This window comes from Pseudorca crassidens, chromosome 7, assembly GCF_039906515.1.
Source record: "Pseudorca crassidens isolate mPseCra1 chromosome 7, mPseCra1.hap1, whole genome shotgun sequence".
Lineage (NCBI taxonomy): Eukaryota > Metazoa > Chordata > Mammalia > Artiodactyla > Delphinidae > Pseudorca > Pseudorca crassidens.
The window spans coordinates 25996648-26018963 of NC_090302.1; the positions used below are offsets into that span (position 1 = coordinate 25996648).

A 22316-nucleotide genomic window follows, 5' to 3' on the forward strand; every position below is an offset into this window, starting at 1 on the left:
TTTAATACTATCTAATGATCTAATTTCGGTGACCAAATTATATTCCATCATATTATAATCTGTTATAATTTATTATATTATAATGCATGTTATATGTAATATTAAAATATACAATCTGGTTCTATTATAATTTATTTAATAATTCCCAGCTTGCTTGTTTCTAGAAATAGAAAAATATGGTATATACTTGGCTTCTGACATGTGTTCAGTTGTGATACTTCATCCCACCATCAATAACCTTAACTTAAACTTTGCCAAACTGTAGACTTCATAGTCTGCAAACAATTGTAGTCCTGTTTTAAATTCAGCAAAAATTAAAAGGCCACCAAAGTTTTTAGGTTGCTGAAATTGCGATCTCCTCTCAGGGTCTCTCTTTTCCCCATTTCCTTTACTTCCTAACTCCTTTTCCTCTGTTGAATTCTTCATACTCCTTCCTCTGTCTCTCTTCAACGTGAAGTTTATTTTTATTGGATTTTTCCTGCTAAATGCTCATTGTAGAAAAAAGTCAGTATTGCACATAGGGCTTGCAGGCCTTATGTTTGCCTACATATCATACATTTACCTGCATATCAAGGGTGGAACCATCTAGGGAGAGATTCATATATACCATGTTCATCCCACTGATGAATCAGAATGTTGTCTTTTAAATTTACCCAAATGAGCAGTGGAGTTGTCACATGGTCCCAAATGCTCTAATATACAATAACTAACACACGGCTCTTACTGAAGATAGACCTTCAAGGAAAGCCAAATCATAAGCAGAAGTTTGCTTAACAAGAATGAAATCATTAGACCTTTAGAATGTTTGGTGGCCACAGGCTGAGGCAGCCTTATGTATACATCATTATAATTAAGATTAGTTGTGGGGTTAGGGTTAGGCTGACGGACAGAAATTGTGACTGAGAAAATCATCAAGGAAATGAGCACCATCTTGAAGGGTCTCTTGTGAGATAGCCAGTTGGATGTGTTAAATCCCTCTGCCTTACTGTGCATGGTGTACCCTTCTATTAGAAATTTCTGCATTGATGACTTGCTCCTTTCTTCACTCTCTTTCCTTCCTCCTGGTCATCTATGACTCTTGCTTTCTTGGTCCTCCTCCTATGCCTAAGTGTTCTTTCCCGGTCTATTTTCTGTGCCGACTCTTAGTTCTTGCATCTCTGTAGTGACATGTTTATACAAAGTCTGTCCTGGGCCTTGGGGTAGTCATTAATGTGGCTCCTGATGTCAGCACTCCTCTCTTTCCAGACACATGGTTGGATGACAAGTACTGCCTTCCTTGCGGTTGGGTGGGGCTGTGTGATGAGTTCTGGCCTTTGAATTATGAGCAGGAGCAATGTCTGTCACTTCTGGGCTACAACAGTTAACTGCCAGTATGAGACCCAGCTTTCCACCTGCTACAGAGACCAGCAATGTTGCGAGTGGGTGGTTGTTCATCAGTCCAAATCCCAGAGTGAGATGACACTGAATAGCATTCCTAGTCAACCCTTGACATAAAGAATGGATGAGAAATAAACCTTTGAGGTATTAAGTCATTGAGATTTGGGGATTATTTGTTCTACAGCATAATCTAGCTCTACCCTGACTGAAATAACCTTTTTTTTTTTTCTTTAAACTCTTCACCTTAGCCCCTGATGAGTTTATCCGAGATTGTGGCTTTAACTTTATCCTCTAATTAAATGAATTCCAAATCTACTGAACTGAACTTAATTGATCACCTGAGCCCAGGATCTAGGTTTCTAGTTACCTTGTAACACTCTGTGTCCACAGGAACCTCAGCCTGAACCTTCTGCAGGTATCTCAAACTCTCCATGCCCCCAAGCAAACTTATCATCTTCTTTCCTTCAATGGCTGCTTCTCCTCTATTGCAAATAACATTATCTTCCATGATTCACTCAGCATCTGAACCTGGAAATGTACAAGTTTCCTCCTCATGAGTGAGGTGGGGTCGGCCTTACCAGTGGAAAGTTCAAAAGGCAGAGAGACCAAGCTCAAACACAAAATCCAGGAACCAGAGGCACAACAGAGTTGTATCCATTCAAGTGCCTGGAAATTGTCTTTCTTAAATTCTTCCTAGTATATGAGTGAGGTTCTCATTTTCCTTTTCAGACCATGTGGGTTGACTTTCTCTTCCATTGGTTTGCTGAAAGCAAAAACAATCATCTTCTCTGTCAGTCACCTAACAATGAGATTATTCTTCTTTTCTTTCCTTTTCTTTTTTCTTTCTTTTTTTTTAATTAAAAGGACACAGCAAATTGGCTGCGGCAGGCTTCCTAAACTATGGTGGACTTTCCAGGCATCATCTTCTTGTCTCCGCTGCGTAGTTGATGAGGAACTGGCATTTAGCCCCTGAACGCAGCCAAGAAAGGGAAATCTAGGCTGATGTCCGGATGGTGAGGTAATATCAAATCTATGGTCCCTAAACCCAGTGTCTCCACCCTAGGTTCATTATGTGTGTTTTATGCCAATTGCAGATCTGGAAGGCTGCCACTCCAGATGTCACCAGGCCATATATTTATTCATCAAACCAGGCCCATGATCCGTTTGTTCCTCCAATCACCAGCAAAAAAGGAAAGGGTGATGAAATCAGTCTTTGGCTACATTGCAGGAATCAGGAATATATTTGGGATTGGCTGCCATCGTTGCACTTTAGGTTATAATCACAAGAGGAGGACAGGGAACTGAGAGTAAAGTACTATCCAAAGAGCAGAGAGACCAGGGAAACAATCCATGCTGGTTCTTCCCTTTGCTAAAGCAGTTCCTCATTATCTCTGTGGGTTGAGAACCAAGGCCATTTCTTTGGTAAGAGGGGGCTGGGTGGATACACCATACCAACCACTTACAGAGGGGAACACTAATATTTTGTGGGAGCCTCTGCATGAAGTCAAAGCTGCAGAACCAAGCATGTGGAGTGATGTGGGGTGGGATTGAAGGAGAGTAAACCAGGGTCAAGGTGCTAGTGTTGCTATTGAGAAGATGATGCCATTCTTATCCCTACTTCTTTGTGACTAGTTTTCTCTCTCCTATCTGCAGGGTTTTTTTGAGATATTGAGTATAGTTCCCTGGGTTATACAGTAGGTCCTTTTGGTTATTGGTAGTTCTATTTTTTTATTTTTATTTTATTTTTGGCTGCGCTGCATGGCTTGTGGGATCTCAGTTCCCTGACCAGGGAATGGAACCTGGGCCATGTCAGTGAAAGCCCGGAATCCCAACCATTAGGCCACCAGGGAACTCCCGTCTTGTCTGCAATCTGAAGCTTAAATGGCAATATTTCTGAGAACTACCATGAAGAAGGGGATGGATTTGGTTGGACTGTCTGTTTATTGTGTGATTTATCACACAGTCTCCTTATTTAATTGTGGTGCCTCATTCCATTGTCAGCTGTGTCTGATGTTCCCAAGTCCAGACACCTCTGCACGACATGTCCGGGGAACAGCGCTGAGGTTCCACTGGGGCAGGGATTGTGGCTGCCTGGCCACAAAGGGCTGGTGAGGGGTTGGAGGGATTGCTCACTCCTTACAAAACTTGCGGTCAGTTGTCCTGCTTTCAAACCCCCTCAGCATTTCTTCCTTGGGAGGCACCTGGCATCCTCAAATCCTGAGACTTTCTGGGGATTCTGAGGCATGAACTGGTGTGTTTCTGGTTAAGTCCTCCTCCCGTACCTCCTTTCCTTTCCCTCCTTGGGTTTCCATTTCCAAAATATTGTGGCTGTCTATAATCTGCTCTCATCTCCTTTTCTCTTTTCTTTGTTTTTGTAGGTTCATGTTTTCTTTTTCTTTTAATTTTTACTGTCATTTTAGAGGGGTTTGGGAAGGGAAAGGCAAATTTATGTGTATAATCTTTCATGTTTACTGGAAGTCTATTCACTTATTCTTTCTTCCAGTTTTTCTTATGTCTCTCAGAGCACTCTTCAATGTATCTTGAACCCAATAGGTACTTGATACAAATCAAAGCAGTTATAATAAGACAAAGTGGCTTCCCTGACCCATGGGGACAAAAGGCAGGGATTAAAATTACCCTGCATGAAGATTTCTGAAAAGAGCAGGTAATGCAATATCTATCCAGATTTCTTGGTTTTTGCTCATTCAAAAACTTGTGAACATCATGCTTAAATTTAGGTACTGGAAAGTAGGTAAAATGATTAGAAATCTTAGAGCATCTCCTGGTGAATTTCTTTTGTATTTCTTCATATGACACATGGTAGTTCAATCACTAGTGTAAGTTGAACTTTTGCTATAGTCTGGAGTGAGAGAGGAGTAACTGTCTTTTTATAGTGAGAAAACAGCTGTGCCGCCATTGCATACGCTAGGAGAGGGAGGAACATTTGTCAGGGGTTCCTATTTGTCACTGTCAAGAACAGTGAGATGCCGGGGCAACACATTATTCCAGAGGTGCAGATTCTTCTGTCAGTTTCCAAGAATTCACTTAGCTTTATCCATGAGGATCCTGATGGAGGGTCTGAAATTTCTCTTCTGACCTGCCAAAGCCTGGCCTTTTACACAGAACATTACACGATGCCAACAGAGAGTTTCCAGAGAGGAACTGGGAATTAAGTGGACAGAGAGTTTCCAGAGAGGAACTGGGAATTAAGTGGACAGAGAGTTTCCAGAGAGGAACTGGGAATCAAGTGGAGCTCTGGTTGCCGATGATTCTTTTTCATGCCTAGCTACCCAAACAAAGAGACTGAGGCAGAAGCCAAATCCGCGAGTGAACACACACAGTGGAATCGGTGCCTGGGAATGTAGGGGCTCTGGCTGATGAAACTGCTGCCAGAGCGCCAGGGGGCAATTTCTCTCCGCCCCCCGTCTTGTATTTTGGCAGCTCTCCCTTCCCTACCCGCACCATCCCCTCCCCACATCCTCTGATCCATTTGCACTGTTGTTTGGAAGGAGCCCAATGCACACAGATTGGCAGCACTGTAATTGGTGCTTTCCTTACCTCTGCCTCTTTTCTCCCTGCATTTGATCATTCTGATAATGACAGTTTATTTTTTCCCCCTTTACCATCGGAAAACAAAAAGAAACTCTTGAAAGAGTCGCGGATTTACATTTCAGTTTTCTGATGTATACTGCTATGGGAAATAAAATTCACATTTTAAAATGTTTTCCCACTTCTGTTCCCCTCGTCCTCCCCCCTCACCCAAACAGTCAACACTGCTGGGAAACTTTAGTGTTGAGAATTGATTTTTCCCCTCAGAAGGTGTTGTGATTACAGTGGCAGCATCCTTGAGAGTTGACTTGTCAAAATATTGACGATCTTTTTTAAGACCTTCATCATTGTCATCATAATTTGTGTCTCCGTTTGTTAGACTCTGTTTATTTATGTGCACTTTATTTCAAGTGATATTTCTTAGGATAATATTCACAAGGGTTTGGGGCTCCTGGAATGAAAAGTGTTATATAAACTGAAATGCTTACCCCCTGGCAAAAGGTAATCTCCATTGCACACACCACCTGTTTAGGACAGCTCACATTTGCACAGTGTTTTGTAGTTAAGAAGGGATGTTCATGTATATTATTTCATGTAATCCCCCTGATAATGCTGTGAAGAGCACATAAGGGATGGTCAGGCTCCAGGAATCATCCCACCTTGCCACGCCGCCAGGCATGTGTGATTCTGTACCTGGTGTACTGCTAGCTTTTCACAGGTGTTGTCGTGCAGCGCTATAGAAGCTGTGTCCCAGGTGCTTCAGTTCTGGAGAAGAGTTGGATTTATAGAGGCAGAAATAAGCACAAAATAATTAGAGGAATTTTTTCATTTTCTCGTGTCTCCTAAGGAGGAGAACAGAGCAGATAATTAACTACAGGATCTCTTTGGCAGACTGGGTAAGAGGGGAAATCTGTGGGTACTGCAAAATTAATAGAATTGATTCCATCACGATTGTATAAACAGTTAAGGATACATATAATTAGGGCACTAGCTATAATACAAATTGAGTATATCGTGTGATTTACCATAGATTAGGATATGACTCGTGAGTGCCAATAATGCACTATTTAAGCCGGTGGCAAAAGATTTAAAAGCTTTTTTTTTTTTTTACTGGGACACACACAGCCTTTGAACTGAGATTTTATAAGAGAGCATTTCAAGGCAGTAAACAATTCCTCTAGAAGAGCATCCTTCTAGAAAAGAAGACCAAGCAATACTGTAATAACTGTGGGTGTGATTTGATTCCTTCAGAGGTCTTAACTAGAAGTTTAGTTCTGGAAGGAATGCCTTAAATGCAAAACTGTTAATAAACACAGCTATACATGGCCACATAATGCTGTGGAAAAAAATACAGGCTTTTGGGAAGAGCACAGACCTTGGACAAGCTCGAACTGAGCTTGACTCCTAGATCCTCCGTGGACCAATTATACAACCTTGGGCAAACCTTGATTTCCGTGAGCCTCTGTTTCTCCGTGTGAATATCCATGGATTAAAAATGCCTCTTTTATAAAATAGTTGTGAGGATCAAGTGGGATAAAGCAGGCAGCGTGCCTAGCATGGAGAAGCAGCTCCACAAAAGGTGGCCATTCTTCTTGTGGTTTGATGTCCCTCCCCTTCTCCAGGGAACTTAAGCACCTTTGGGTCAGAGACTCAGTTCAACTCCTTTTTTTGTTCCTTTGAAACCCCACATTACAAAGTTCCTCAGAAAGGCTTTAATTGGGCTGCAGTTAGTCTTTATTCATCACAGCCTTGCTTCCAACTCACATCCTGATTTATCAATTGGCTCTAATGGACGAGTTGTAGGAAGGACTGTTTAAAAAGTGCAGTATTGGCTGATAACATAACAGCTGACACTCGGTCCAGAATCTGTTTTGTTTAAATGATTGTACATAGGAATCAACTTTTCATTTCCCATGCGACAAAGGAAAAAGGATTATAGCTTACACACTGTAAATCACTTAAATATCCTTCGCCTACGGGTTCTGGAATCATATTTAAGGAATGTGGGGGGAACGAATGCACTTTCCGGAATCTGAAGTGAGACTCACACTTCCCTGCATTCCTTTTTCTTTCCATTACACTCTCCATGGGACCTGGTGAAGGGACCGGTGTCTAAAGGTGTCGACTGGCCATCGTCCTTCCACACACGAAGCCTCTCACATAAACAGACTCAGAAGAAGGAGCTGTAACAGCTTTGAGAGTGAGCTAGTATATTGGTCGAAAACTTCTTGTTGGAAAACAGAAATCTGAACAAGTCAACTCAGGCAAAATAGGAAATTTATTGGCTCAGAAGATTTGGAAATTCAGGGATAATGCTGATTTTAGATGCCAGGTTATCAACCCCAATGAAAAGGAGGTATTCTGGTTACTCTGGCAGAAAAGTCTTGGGGAGGACTCCGCTTAGATTTGCCTTGCTGGACTAGTAAAGAAAATTGCACTATTGCATACGCATTCTGTTACATACTACAGAAATCACGTGGTAACTGTATTACTTGTATTTTATTTTCTGCTTTCGTCTTCCTTTCTCTCTTTTTTTGTGGCCTGGGTATAGATCCTTAAATCTCCTTAAATATGTTATATGCTTTCTATTTCTACTTCACTAATCATCACTCTGCTTATATCACATGCCCATCTTTGAACCATTCACCATGACCAGAAGGATGAGCATATTCATTCGTCAGCCTGGGCTGCATGACCACTCTTGAGTTGAGGGTAGGGTGGCATCACTATTCACAGTTGCGTTAGGACCACATGACCAGGGGAGACTGCAGGGTAGACAGACAACGTGTGTCTACTATACCCATCCCTGTGTTATACCTTTTCTATTGAGAAATGTAATTGTTATGACTAAACTGATTCCCTCTGGCTAATTCCTTGCCTCTTCTGCCAGCTGGTCAGAATCTTTTCATGATTCTCCGTCAATAAAAGGCAACAGTTAAACCCTTAAATGTTCTTGAGAAGTTACATTATTTCATAGCCTTTACAAATTTAACAGTGAGAAAATCCCCATTTCCATTAAATTTTCCCAGGCAGAATTTCTAAATCTTTTGTCATCTTCTTAGATCTTATAGACAGTGTTTTCTTTCCTGCCTTTTTCTAGTTCAGGATTCCAAATGGAGCTGATGTGAAAGATATAGTGTAGGATATTGGTAAAAAAAATATGAATTTCTGGGTCAACTGACTTGTGTTCAAATTCCACTTCAACCACTAGACCAGCAGTGGTTGGGGAAATGTAAATAAAAATGCTATTTTTTTCATTTATTGTATTGGCAAAATTTTAAAATGTTGATGTAATATACACCTGTTTTTTTTCCTGCCTTGCATCAGTTCCTTCTGTTCTATGGCAACAGTACCACATATATTTTGCATCCAGCCCTATCTGAATCCAGATCTACTCCTGGACTGCTCAGTTAGATGAGCCAATAAATTCCCTTTTTAGTTTAAACCACTTTGGGTCAGTTATCTATTACTTGAAACTGAATTGCAATTCGCATAATTGAGAATTTCCGTTTCTTGTGAAGGTATGGGGAAAGTATTGGCCAGGCATCTGGTAGCAGATTGACTCTATGGGACCCCTTCCTGCAATGCCGGTTGTATCAGGAGCGACTATAGCTTTTTCCAGGAAGCCTCCTGTAAGTCTTTTGTAGAGACTGTAGAAAGCCGTCACACTGAAGGCTGTCTGATGAATGGGACTAACGTCGGAAGAGAGTGGATCTGAGCCATGCAAGAGATGTACCGTATCACTGTGTGTGTGCCACTGCACATCCTCGAGGTTTCTCAGCCCACGTTTTACTCCAGCTGGTGTTGTAGCAACTAGCTTTGTGCAAACATTCTGACAGCGCCTCACTTCATCTGCATCATGTCTTCCTGCCCTGGGACTTCTCTAATGCTGCGCCGTGAGATGGCTATGGAAACCCACTCAGGCACGTGGAACCCGAAAGGGCGGGGGAGTTAAAGCCAATGGGCATCTCTTTTCTAATGGGGGATGGGAGCTGGTGGATAAATGAGGCATATTCTACATGGCTTCTCAGAGGGTCTTACTGGGTCAAGCCCTAGTAACTCAGAGTGACCAACTTGATAATATACTCTGGTATTGCCATTCCCTCTTGGCCTCACTTTTCCGGATCATTTCCCAAATAAACTGCTCACACACAAGACCTCGTCTCAGGCTCTATTTTTGAAGGAGAACCCAGAATCACCACAATTCTAATGAGAGTCCTAAATTTAATTCAAGTTTCCTCAGGTCTTACCTGCATAAATAGGTACAGTGGAGCTCAGCATGGGTAATGACCAAAATTTTTTGTCTTTGCCCCAAACTGCATGAGGCTACAGACACTGATCTCAAATTCTTTTTCTCTGGCTTACATAATCAATGTGCACCAATGGAAAAGCCCCTCAGTGGCCATATTCCAGTACTGTCACTGATCCCAGGGCATTGGGTGACAGCACTGTCTGTTCTCCAAGTGATACCCAAGGTGCAGACCCCAGCTCTGTAGCTCCCAAGTGGCTCTGCACTCCCTTGAATCTTCTCTATGTTGGATCCAAACAGCAATGAAGAGAAGATCCTTCTTCCCATCTGGGCTACACTTAATTCCCCGGGTCTAATACACTGGGAGCAATATTCTCATGTCTCCTTTTGTTTCTGCCTGCAGCCCTGAGAGATGTAATCAGACCCATAGTTCATGGGCTGGGCCAGGGAGTGATGTACAAGGAGGATCCCAAGTCTTTCATCTTCATTGCTCTTGGACCCTTTTCAAACCTCCACTCGCTATTCCCAAATAACCCCATAATTCAGAAAGCCCCTTCCTCAGTGGTTGTTCCGTTATGGCCTGTCCCCTTCTTTGGCTCATCAGGATGGTCTGAAACTCAGCAGTGGATGTATCTTAGGCGCAAATGGGAGTCCTGCTACTTTTCCTCCCACCATATTATCCTGAGAAAATGAACTTCACAGTGAAAACACCAACATTTAAATAGAGTGGAACATGAACAAAATCCTTCTTGTTATAGACCGTGGTTCCAAAGGTGACTTAAGGATTTCCAGGCCTCACTAGCCTCTGATTACCAAAGAAGGTCATATTTCCTTTTATGATCTAAAGTAAAATGACCCTAAGTCCTCATCCTTTGAAGATCCTTCCTCTGCTGAGTTTTTCTACCAACTGAATTCTGGGCGTCAAGAGGACACTCACATGCTCTACATATCTGTTCTCTGGTCGTGTTTGTCAGCCATTCACCCCTGAGGTGACCTGCTTCTCCGGGATGCCTTGATCTCTGTATAGATTTGCAAGAGCCGAAGGGGCGTATGAACTGGATTTAATCAATTTGGTAACACAGCTCATTTTTTTTTTAATATACATGAAAGAATACATGGTAACCCAAAAAAGTTTGAGGTGGGGGACAATTTGCTACTCTCATGTAACTCACCACTGTGTTATACTGAAAGCAAGTCTCAGACCACGACTGCCACACAGCAGACGTTCCCTAACAAGCAGGCACAAAGCAGCTCACACTGTCATTCTGGAAGCTTGACGAAGTCACAGCCTCTGTCTGGCCTTTTGGATGGTCTGATGAACTTGCATAAACTTCTGTTCACTGGAGACAAAAGCCAAGACCGCAGAGGCAGGATTCTGTCACCCTTTCCGTCAATATCCAACAACAAGGACATTCCACATCGATGGCCACACACCGGTGTTGCATATGGAACCTTTAGCAATTAAGTCTTCCAAGGGTTGTAGGCTGCCCAGCTCTCTGGATTCTGACACCCTGCTCGTGTAGAGAGGGTAGAGATATTTAAACTAGTCCACATATTAAGAACACTTTTTTTTTAACATTCTTAGAAACATCTTTACTATAAATGTTCTTTTTTTTTACGTTTTTAAATTGAAATATATTTGACAAAAAATCCTTTTAATTTCACTAAAAGGAGCCCATTTCTGGTATCTGTTATGCTGATCAACAGGACCCCATTTTCCACAATAAAAACCAATTTTTTACATTCCATGTGCAAATTAACAAAGCTGTGTATGACTATTGATTGAGATACAGACAGCAGGGGCACTGGTGGATGGACTTTATATCAGAATGCTAGCTGACTGCCCCAGCTACCCATAGAGTTAAAACTGAAACTAACTGGCACATATATAAAATCTCCCTATCTATGTTGAAGTGTTTTAAAGTAAAATGCTGTCATCATTATAGGTCCCCAAACCTCAAAGTCTAAGGCCCCCAATCTCTTGGATTCCACAGATTGACCACTGGACCCAATAGTTGGATGTTTTTCAAACTGCAAATTGCGACCCATTAACAGGTCCTAATATGAATTCAGTGGGACATGACCACCATCAAAAACAATGGCAAAGAATATATGGAAATATCAGCATTATGCATAATAAGGACAGGTGTTGCTTTATGAAACTTATTTGTTAGATTTGTGACATATGTGCACTGGAATACTATGTAAAATATAAAATATCTTTTTAAATGTCTTTTTTTTAAATCAGAAAAGTTGAAAACACTCAAATAGTTGAAAATACATTTCACAAGGTTGGTGTTAATTTACTCTTTAAATACCAGTGGTCCTGCTCTAGATTCACATTTAGGCAAAACATTTCTCACCCTCTACAAGGGCATGGTTCTGGCTGAAGATACCCACTTACATCACTGGACAGAATGCTTGGCATCTGGATCTGCAGCATCAGCATTCAGATTTATGGTGACTTCACTGCGGTGGCCAAGGACAAAGGGTGGGGAGTTGCTTTATATTTATATAACTACGGAACCAATCCTGGTAATTTTCCAAAAACAAAAGGAATCGGTTCCAGAAATTCTGAGAGCTTTCTCAGCCTCCCCAAGCTAGAAGCTGCCAGCAACCTCCCAATGGCAGTTCCAGCAAAGAAAAAAGAGACTCTGTCTTTCCTAGGTACCGGCATCATGCCTGCCTCACAGATAGTCTGTATTCTGAACACATACCCTAAACCAGATGTTTTCCTTTATATCAAATAAATTGAAAAGAATGGTTGAAGCTTTTCTGATGATTGCATTGCCTCCTTCTCTGCTTGCAAATGGTAACTAGTGCAGAGGGGAAAATCTGTCATCGGCAACCGAGTTCTGTCAAGTGTTTTTAAGGACTTTCTTAGAGAAAGGTAGCACTACCCCAAGGAGCGACTTTTAGCTTTCGACAGCATTTCTATTAGCTAAGTCATCAATGCTCCAAGGTCCTGCATAAGAAGTGAAAAATGGAGTTTGCAGGGATGCGTATATGTCTACATGATTCTTTGAACTTAAACTCAAATTTCTTTGAACTTAGTAATATGACAAAAATTTACAGTATTGGCTGCTTATATTAAAATATAAATATATGTATATATGTGCATTAAAGATAGTTGGAGAACATGATGTGTTAAAAGGGATGAATGAAAAGCCAGTTTGTTCTACTGGTGGGATAGTCCAATGGAAGGATATACAATCAGTTTACTGAGAGGAAAACATGCCTAATAATGAGCGGAAACTGCTGAGAGAAGGAGCTCCGCAAGGATGGCACATAGTCAGAGAAACCAGAGGGAAAGGAATTTGTGATTCCTGGAGCAGAAGTGTGGGAGTCAAATGATCTATGGGGTGTAGATTATTTGACTCTGGGTTAGGGTGTACGCAAAGGCACTTGTCTGAGAGAAGCAGAAATAATGCAATTTACGATGAGGGAGCCTGTGAACCAGTGACACAGGAAGTGACTCAGAGGGTAGCGGGGATGAGTCATGTCAAGCTGTGGTTCCAGAACTGAGGGGAGAGCTTGAAAGTACTAAGGAAGCACTTCACACTTAGGGCAGTGGGTGGGTGATGGGAGTCCTCATTGAGCACATCGCTGCAGTGTGAGAAATAACCTATGGAAAAGCCCAGTCTCCTGTTCCAGCAAACAAAATAGTCTAGTTCTTCCAACGACCTCACAACTGACACCTTTTTTTTTTTTCAAAATCAGGAAAATGTAAGAAACATCTGTCTTTTATAGTTTGCAGTTTTTGATGTCTGCCTTCATAAAAAATGAAAGTGAAGTTCCAGAATTAAGTACATAACGTACAGTGTGCAGCAAATAATGCAACACGTTTCCTTAGAAATGTGTTTATCCTTAGACATGTGTGGTCCACCCCTGTTGTGCGGGATGCTGAGTGAGTAAGGTGGAGGGCAGGGGAATAGTGTCAAGAGGCGTGATAATAGAGGTCAGGGGCAGCCCTAGGCACTGGACCATCTGCCTTCACATCCAGCTCTGTACTTTCATCCACTGGAAATCTAGGGCAGGGCCACCTGGAGTTTAATTATTTAAATTGGCTGACCTATGCAGGCTCCCAACCCCCATATGATTTCTCAGATCTCTGCTAGTTTTATCTAAGATGCATAGAGATTAAGAATAGGCTGTGGTCCTGGGCTGGGCCCAAATTCTGACTCTGCCCCTTAGCAGCTGTGAGACCTTGGGGCAGTTAAGCAACCTTTCTATGCCTCAGTGTCTTCAGTTGTGAAATGGGAATAATGACAGTACCTACCCCATTTTAGGGTTTTTGTGAGTCTAGAGTTATTCATGAGGACACACTAAGTCCTTGTTAATTATTATTATTATACTGAAGAGAAGCAGTATAGTTCAGGGGTTCAAGCAAGGAGTCAGAGCCAGACTGTTCAGATCTGAATCCTGGCTGTGTGGCCTTAGGCAAGTTCGTCACTTTCTCTGTTGCTTGTTTTCTCATTTGTAAAACAAGGCTAATAAGTATACCTACTAAATAGGAGCTGAGCAAGAATTACATGAATTAATATGTTTAAAGTTCCTAGAACAGTGCCTGGCGTATCATACATAAATGTTTGGCACTATTATGATTTTATGTATTTATTTATTTATCTCCAGCTAGCCCTGGGCCTGGCCCATCCTAGGTATTCATTAAGAGGCTATTGAAAACATGAATGAATGAGTACATGTAGTCTAATTCAATGGCCTGCAGTATAGATATTGGCTGTCTGTAACATTCCAAATTTGCCAAATGCACTTGGACTTGTCTGCATCAGACACACCTTTAGATGGAATATAAACATTGTCTCCAGCTTCCTCTCCAATTCTGCCCTGTGGTGCTCAGTGCTAAAAGGGAGAGGCTATTTGACATGGGGCCATGACAGCCTCGGGGAGCATCTCTCCGTTTCTCCATCGGTACACTAGGGAATCATTATAACATCCCCAAAGTCCGGAAATCCAAGGACACAAATTAGTTATAGACACAAGTCAAATTACTCTCCATCCCTTTCTCCGTGAATATTTCTGGTGGAGAGCAGTCCCCACTGTCATTTGCTGGGGAAGTGGGCAGTCCCCAAGAGCAGCCAAGCTCCCCATTAAGCCAGAGCCCATCTATCTGCTGCCTGGGTGGCAGCGGCAGTTCCACCCCTTCATAAACATCAAGACAGGAAATAATGGAATGTTTAGTCTGAGTAATACATTAAGGAAATCAATTAGGCCCACATGCAACTTTCTAAGATTTTAATTACAGTACTTAGGGTACCACACTAGAGCAGTTTGTCAGGAACATAATTTGTTAATGAATAACAACTGACACAGTGAATTAGTTGGGATTGTAATTAGCTTTTGCTAGCCATCCATTGGAACCCTGATCAAAAGCCAGTGAGCGAAAGAGGGAGAAATCAGCTGTAAATGATAACCTCGACAGCTCTGTCTGGGGTGTCTCCCTGATGCTGGCGTACCCAGAGGGGCCTGGCTAAGCCCATGGGCAGATTTTAACTCACGTGAGGTCAGGGAGCAGCATCTGCCTCACCTACGAGCTTGTTAGAAATGCAGATTCTTGGGGCCCCACCCCAGACCTATCCAACCTGCATTTTAAGACACCCAGGTGACCTATGAACATATATATGTTTTTAATAAATTTATTTATTTATTTTTGGCTTCATTGGGTCTTTGTTGCTGTGCACAGGCTTCCTCTAGTTGCTGCGAGCAGGGGCTAATCTTGGTTGCAGTGCTTGGGCTTCTCATTGCGGTGGCTTCTCTTGTTGCGGAGCACAGGCTCTAGGTGCATGGGCTCAGTAGTTGTGGCACACGGGCTTAGTTGCTCCGCAGCACGTGGGAGCTTCCCAGACCAGGGCTCAAACCCATGTCCCCTGCATTGGCAGGCGGCTCTTAACCACTGCGCCACCAGGGAAGTCCTTGTGAGCATATTGAAGTTTGAGAAGCACTGTCAGAGTACAAAGAGCACAGGTTCAAAATCAAACAGATCTTACTGTAACTCCTGACACTAACGCACTCACTAGAGATGTATCCTTGGGCAATTGCTAAGTCACTTTGAGCCTTTGTGTCCTTATCTGTAAGTTGGACCTACTAATACCTGTACTGCAGGGTCCTTGTACTGACTAGCGATAGCATGTGTGTGTGCCTAGCACATAGCAGGTGAACAATGAATGAGGGCGTGGGAGAAACTCAGCAAGGTTTCCTGAGGCCTGGGCCTGACTACACATTGTCCTCTGACCTGGGTCACTTATGTGAGTCACACCTTCATCTCTCCAATCTTCCCATTCCACAATGGGGAAGGACTAGGAGAAAAGAGATAAAATATTACAAATAAGTTAAAAGAATAGAGAAAATATTTTAAAGATGAAATAATGAAAATAGTAAAATTAGCCAAAGAGTATGCTAGACTTAGATTAAATTGGTTTTGTTTTTTTGAGGTGGCCAAACGACCAAATAAGAAAACGTGGATTGGTAATATGAAACACCTGGGAGAGTGAAGCGCCCAGATTGTTCTCTGTCTTCCCACGGGAGGGAGAATCCTGAGGAAGGAGGTAGCCATGAACAATGCTCCCAAGATGGGGTTCACGCAGCAATTTGGAGAGCTGAGATCCATAGTTGAGGATCAGTGTTTTGGGAAACACCTTTGACACACTATTCACAATGGATATGTCCTTGATAGAGCATGCAAACTTAAAAATATGTACGTCAAAGCAATTTCCTTGTTAGAAAATTTCCCTCTAAGCTTCCTCACCCAGCTCAAGAGAGTGTTAGAAGGAGCCCTTACCTAATCTGATTATTAGACCATGTGCTCAAACTCAAGGATTACCTCTGTGTCATGGCTCATACAGAAGATGGCAATATTCTTACAGCACATTGTGGGTAGACTGAAGGGGTTCCAGGGGCACCTATGTGGGACAAGGTGAAAAAAAATCATTTCTTTTTACATCATGGAATTACAAGAAAAATTTTAAATTGAGAAAGATATTGGATATTAGGTTTGCATAAAAACATCCAAATTGAGCATTGTCAATTTTCAAAATGAGAAAATAAATGAGTTTGCTTCTAGAAATGTAACTTTTTAATATCAAGTTTGATGCTTGAAATGGCAGAACTCAATTCCTGATCAAAAGTCTTTAATAACAATCTCTTCAAATTTTGGTTATTCACCATCAATTAGAAACTTTGCATGAGGAGGTCATAAAAAGTTATTTAACCATTGTTTTACAACTGTCTCAAAATTTGTAGTACTTGAAATTATATTTAGGGACTATAGCAGCCCATCCTTTTATTGACAAACTTAATATTGAAATTTCTTGTGATAACGCAAATGTTTTTAAATATAATAGAACTTTTTCACATCTAGTACTTCCAAATATTAATGTGCAAAACTCTCACACATCACGAGAGCAGTCATCATTGACAGGACACATCAATTACAAATGGGCAGAAGTCCCAAATGTACGGGAAGGCCACCACCAGGAGCTCAACCTTCCTGGTCTACCTTCTGTCAACATAGACACATGGCACCCTGGGCTATGCACCATGCTCCTTGGGCACCAAGAATACAAACTCCCGCAGAAGCTCCATGGGCCACTTGTCCATGATGGGCAGTCTGGGCTTCATGCTTAGTTCCTGGCATGACTGTCCACGTCGAAGGGCTCCTGCTTAGCTCTGCGCAGAACGTTGAGGCTGACCATTCATGCTCAGTGGTGCTCAGTACACTTCTGCCTGTAGGGACTGTGGGATGTACAGACAGGTCCTGCTTATCTGGAACCCCCCTCTGTAGAGCCCCAAATAAGGCTGCTCATGACCAGAGTTGACCTGTCTGGGGTTTCCTGCAGCCCCCAAAGGCTTGGGGGTTTAAGGCCTTGTGGCACATCTGGAACCCATTCATGGCACCGCAGCTTGGCCCACTGGGAAGCTCTGGATTACTCAGGGGCAGGGACCAAGCCATCCTCTTTCTCTTTTACTTCTTGAATCTATGCATGATAGGCTCTCCTGCACCTTCCTCTTTTACTTCCTACTCCAAGGATTGGTTGAATGATTGGGTCTTTCTCTACTGTGTTGGAGGAGACTTGGCCATCTCCAGTTGGATTTACTTTCTCCCCAATGACAACCTGACCTTGTCTACTGTTCTCGTCCCACAGAAAGGTGCCTGGAATACTCAGCACTAGGTTTGGGATCAAATGTGGTCCTTTTAGTGCTTTGACTAGCTCCACTTCCTCTGGTAGTTGTGGTTCACTGTGGTTTTTCTTTGCACAGCAGTGATTAACATCCTACCCTTGGGTTTGGGGAATAGAAGAGGCAGAGATTCATGAGTGGGAAGCAAGGGGCTTCAGGCCTCACCTGCATTCTTTGTTCTCTTACAAGGGCTTTGCTTTGGAGCATCAAGCACTTAGATAGCTATAAATAAATTCTATAGTTTCTTACCAATTTGGTCACTGAAAATTAAACAGGATGTTGTATTGGAAGTTTCAATTGATGCAATACCATACAATGTAAAGGAGAGTCTAGGCCATGTGCAGAAATTACAGAGAAGTTGGAAAACACAGCTCACCAAACCCCCAGCCACATCAAGGATATAATAAGGTTAGAAGAGTGGAAAGTTAGAGAAATTTATGAGGATTTCCCTGGAGAGTTGTGGCTGTGCGGTGAGTCCTCCTACCCCATCCAAGGAAAAGGGTTGAAGGGAGCTTCCCCCCTCATCTTGTCAAGGGAGAGGAGTTTCACTGGGACCAGAGAGCAGTTAGGGAAACACACAGGCCTGTTGTCTGGTCCCACACCACTGTGCCCACCCAGGATGTCAGAGGATGAAACCTGGGCTATTAGCTGATGTAGCAGCAAAGCAAAGGAGAACTGCTCCTGCTTGGAGATCGGTCTTCACGCCTAGATTTTGGGCAAAGACAAGATGGTTTATCTGGCAACTCTGGGTGGGGTCATCTGGTGTGCTGTCCAATAGAGTCACCAAGGTGAGAGAAGTGCCCTTCAGTAGAGGCTAAGTCGAAGTCGTGCTTCTGGATTCCTAGAGGTAGAGGAGAGAGCGAGCAATGGTAGACCAGAGGGCTTTTGCCTGGGTCAAGGGCATGGCCTGTGAGAGCTCATCAGTGAACTGCCCCAGAAAACAACTTTAATATCAGTCCATCTCCAGGGCCTAACCTGCTTATGATAGGCAGGTAAAACATTCCTGCCACTCTTACTTTTTTTCCTACCCCCTATCCCCACCTGATCTTTCCCTACCCCAACCTTGAGGGGATCAGAAACTGCCGTTGACAAGCTGGGGGAGGGGAGTCTTGGCAGGGGGAGGAGCTACCACACTCCTTCCCCTTCCTCCAGTCCCCGCCCTCCCTGGGAAGTAGGGGAAAGTCTTTCCTTCAAATGAGGAAGCAGCTTTGATTAGTATTACAGGAGGCTGGTCTTTGTAATCACAGGGTTTATACTGTGTTTGCAGCTCAAAGTGGTTGTCAAACTTTTGACCAGAAATTGATCCAAATATCACGAGATTGCCTGAGTTTTTAGCCCACTGAATACAATTTGAAGGGAAACAGAAATAAAGTTGCCATCGGATTACATTCCATGAGTGGATTGAAGGCGTATCATACATAAATGTTTGGCACTATTATGATTTTATATATTTATGTGTTTATTTACTTATCTCCAGCTAGCCCTGGGCCTGGCCCATCCAAGATGCCACTTACCATTCCTCATAGCATGATTCTGGGCAGGGAGCTCTGTAGGGATCAAGAGTGCATTGGAGCAAATCTAGCGTGAACCTTCAATGTGGAGTCACAGAATGTCAGGCTTGGAAGGAAGCTTGAAGTCATCTATTCTAAATGACCTCCTGCTATTTGAGCCCCTCTGCCATACCCCTGCCCAGTGCTCATCCCACCTGTGTTTGAACGTCTGCAGAAAGAAGAGGATGTACATCCTCTCAAGACAGTCCATCCCATTTTGTAACAGCACTTCTCATTTTGTTGTTTCTTTTGCTGCACAGAAGTTTTATAGTGTGATGTAGTCCCACTTGTTTATTTTAACTTTTGGTGCCTTCGCTTTTGGAGTCAAATCCAAAAAATCACTGCCAAGACAAATGTCAAGGAGCTTCTCCCCTATGCTTTCTTTAGGAGTTTTATGGTTTCAGGTCTTATGTTTTAAGTCTGTAATCCATTTCAAGTTGATTTTTGTGAGTGGTGTAAGATAGGGGTCCAATTTCAGTCTTCTTCATGTGATTATCCAGTCTTCCTAGCACCATTTGTTGACAAGATTATCCTTTCCCCATTGAGTATTCTTGGCTCCCTTGTCAGATATTAGTTGATCGTATATGCAAAGGTTTATTTCTGGGCTGTTGGATCTGTTCCATTGGTCTGTGTATCTATTTGTATGCCTGTACCATACTACTTTAATTACTATACCTTTGTGATATAGTTTGAAATCAGTAAGTGTGATGTGGACGTTTAGGAGACATTGATTATGGAGGCCTGATGTTCTGAGCCTTGAATCATGTGTATTTACTCAGGTCTCTGGGAAATTTCCCTGGGTCCCCAAACCTCTGCTCCCATACTGGTGCTCACCTCACACTGTATGGGGATTTTTCTGTATGTCTGTGAGCACCTTGAGGGCAGGGATCATCTTGTTCATTGTTAAATTCACCAAGCTCAGTATTTGAAGAGAAACGGGTATGAATAAATTAGTTCCCTTTCCCATCACTGCCTAATCTGTAGCCTTTGCTGGCCCACTTCCAGCTGTTCCCATTCAGTCTTATCAGGAGAACTCTGGTCCTTTGAATAGATCGATTATCCTTTCTTTGCTGCAAGCTTCATTCCTAGGTTTGTCTCTCCAGTTCTAAAAACACTTTGATGTTTTTAAACTGTACTGAAAAGAGGAAGAAAATGACTTTCTAAGGTCAGGTATTTGGGCTCTGGGTCAACTGGGAAAGAAACAGATGAGTTCTGATATATCATATGAAACTCTGTCCATAAAAATCAAACCGTCCTATTTCTGATATTTCTGCCTCATTCAATGACATTGTTTTCTTTGGAAAAATAGAATATTTATTATTCAGACTCTGGGCAGAGGAGTGAAATGGCCTGGATCTAGAGATAAGGGGCAATTTACTGCTGGCCAGCTTCCGCCCTTGCCATCTAACAAATATAGGTTTAAATGAAAGCATCATAGGCCCACTGCTACCTCTGTTCCAGAAGAGAACTATTTATCTTGAGCCACAGTTTTTCCTCTCTTTAATGCCGTTTTTGAAAAATGATGTGTACTTTCGTCTCACTATGTGCTTCTCCTGTCCCTCCTACCCAGCCTCTCTGCCTTAGGAGATAAACCACTCATTAGGTTATTTATAGCCTCCCACCTGTTCTCTTGACCCCGGGTTTTCCCTCCATCCTTTTCAATTCAACCCTCACACCACGTATTTCCCAAAGTTCAGCTCTGGCCTCCAGGTCAAGAGCTCCCATGGCTCACCAAACAAGGGCCAAACACTTGAGCATGGCCTTGTAGGCCCTCTGCCTTTTGTTCCTTCCTGTTGTGTTCTTTCTGCTCCAGCCAGTTTCACCAGCAGCTGCTTTGAGAACGTACCCTCCTTTTCTACAGCACTCCGTTTCTTCCCTTTGAACGTGTCTTCTCTCTAGTTGCGCATGCTCTGCTCTCCTCATCTTCCGAAGCCCAGACTGGCATTACCTTTTCCTTGAAGATTTCCCCGGTCTCTCTTGCTGAAAGTGGGATGTCTCTCTTCACAGGGTTGCTGAAAGGATTGAACAAGACTATGCACAGAAGTAGAATGGCGGTTGCCAGGGGCCGAGGGGAAGGGAAAACGGGCAGTTGTTCCTAATGGGCAAAAAGTTTCAGTTATGCAAGGTGAATAACTTGTAGAGATCTGCTGTACAACATTGTGCCCGTAGTCAACAATACTGTTGTACACCTAAAGATTTGTTAAAAGGGTAGATCTCACATTAAGTGTTGTTACCACAATAAAATGAAAAGATTATGCACATGGATATGCAAAGTAAAATGCCTAGCAAACACTAGACACACAGTATTTGTTTTCCTTTCTACATTTTTTAATTCTTTGAATTCCAAGAGTATTTATTTCTTCTAGGGCAGCAAAGTTATTCTTCTTTACCTTGTATCACAGTTATGTGGGTGTATATCTTAATTGTTATATATCACAGTGAGAGAAAAAAAGGCACAGATTTTGATGTCTGACATCTATTTTTTTTTTTTTTCTCTTTCCCTTTTGCGGTACGCGGGCCTCTCACTGCTGTGGCCTCTCCCGTTGCGGAGCACAGGCTCCGGACGCGCAGGCTTAGCGGCCATGGCTCACGGGCCCAGCCGCTCCGCGGCATGTGGGATCCTCCCGGATCGGGCACGAACCTGTGTCCCCCGCATCGGCAGGTGGACTCTCAACCACTGCGCCACCAGGGGAGCCCCTGACATCTGTTTTTGAGAGCTACCTCCAAAGCTCAGTAGCTGCGTGGTCTTGAATAAGTTGCTCAGTTTCTTTAAGACTCAGTTTTATTATCTGTTAGAAAAAGAAAAAGAAAAAGAAAAATAACAACTATCTCTCTGATCCTGTGGATGGATTAAATGTGACAATACACGTAAAAATGGTGACAGATAACATGGCAGCCGCTCAGAGTCTTACTGTGGTTTCTTTTCTTCTTTGAGGGCAATGACTACAATGTCTACATATTTCTAACCCTAAGGCACAGAGCATGTAGCCTTGTGCATAGTCACAGCTCAGTAAATGCTTCCTGAATGAATGAATGAATAAGTGAGTGAAAGGAAGGAAGGAAAGAAGGGAGGAGGAAAGAGAAAAGATATGAAAGGTTTAGCTTACTTATATCTTCTTTGTAATACAAAAATTACGATGGTTTCAACTCAAAGACAAGTATCTCCAAAGAGAGTAGGGATATTTCCTCTTTGTCCTAATCCTGTGCAACATTTTTAGTGACAGCAGCAACCTTTATATTTGGAAGGGAGAGCCGTTTAAAGTTCCCTCACTTTTGGAAGCCAATAGTTGATATACCAGCAGTGCCACGTCTGTTAAAGAAAAAAAGTATTTTGACATTTGTTAAAATGGTAAGGAAGACTTTATTCAAGGCTTGTACAATAAGGGTGAACTCTATTG

The 22316-nt window shown here is 42.6% G+C and overlaps 1 long non-coding RNA gene across 4 annotated transcripts in view; it reads left to right on the forward strand.

Moving 5' to 3' along the window:
* The window catches only part of LOC137227598 (uncharacterized), a 199491-nt gene that overhangs the window by 40785 nt on the left and 136390 nt on the right, over positions 1 to 22316 (forward strand). The window contains exon 4 of one of the 4 annotated variants that reach the window (XR_010944928.1): positions 8448 to 8917. The exons of 2 other annotated variants lie outside the window; for them this stretch is intronic. This is a non-coding gene — a long non-coding RNA (uncharacterized lncRNA). Of the gene's footprint in view, positions 1 to 2241; positions 2390 to 8447; positions 8918 to 22316 lie in introns of those variants that run through there. One more of the 4 variants, XR_010944925.1, reaches the window with a different exon arrangement.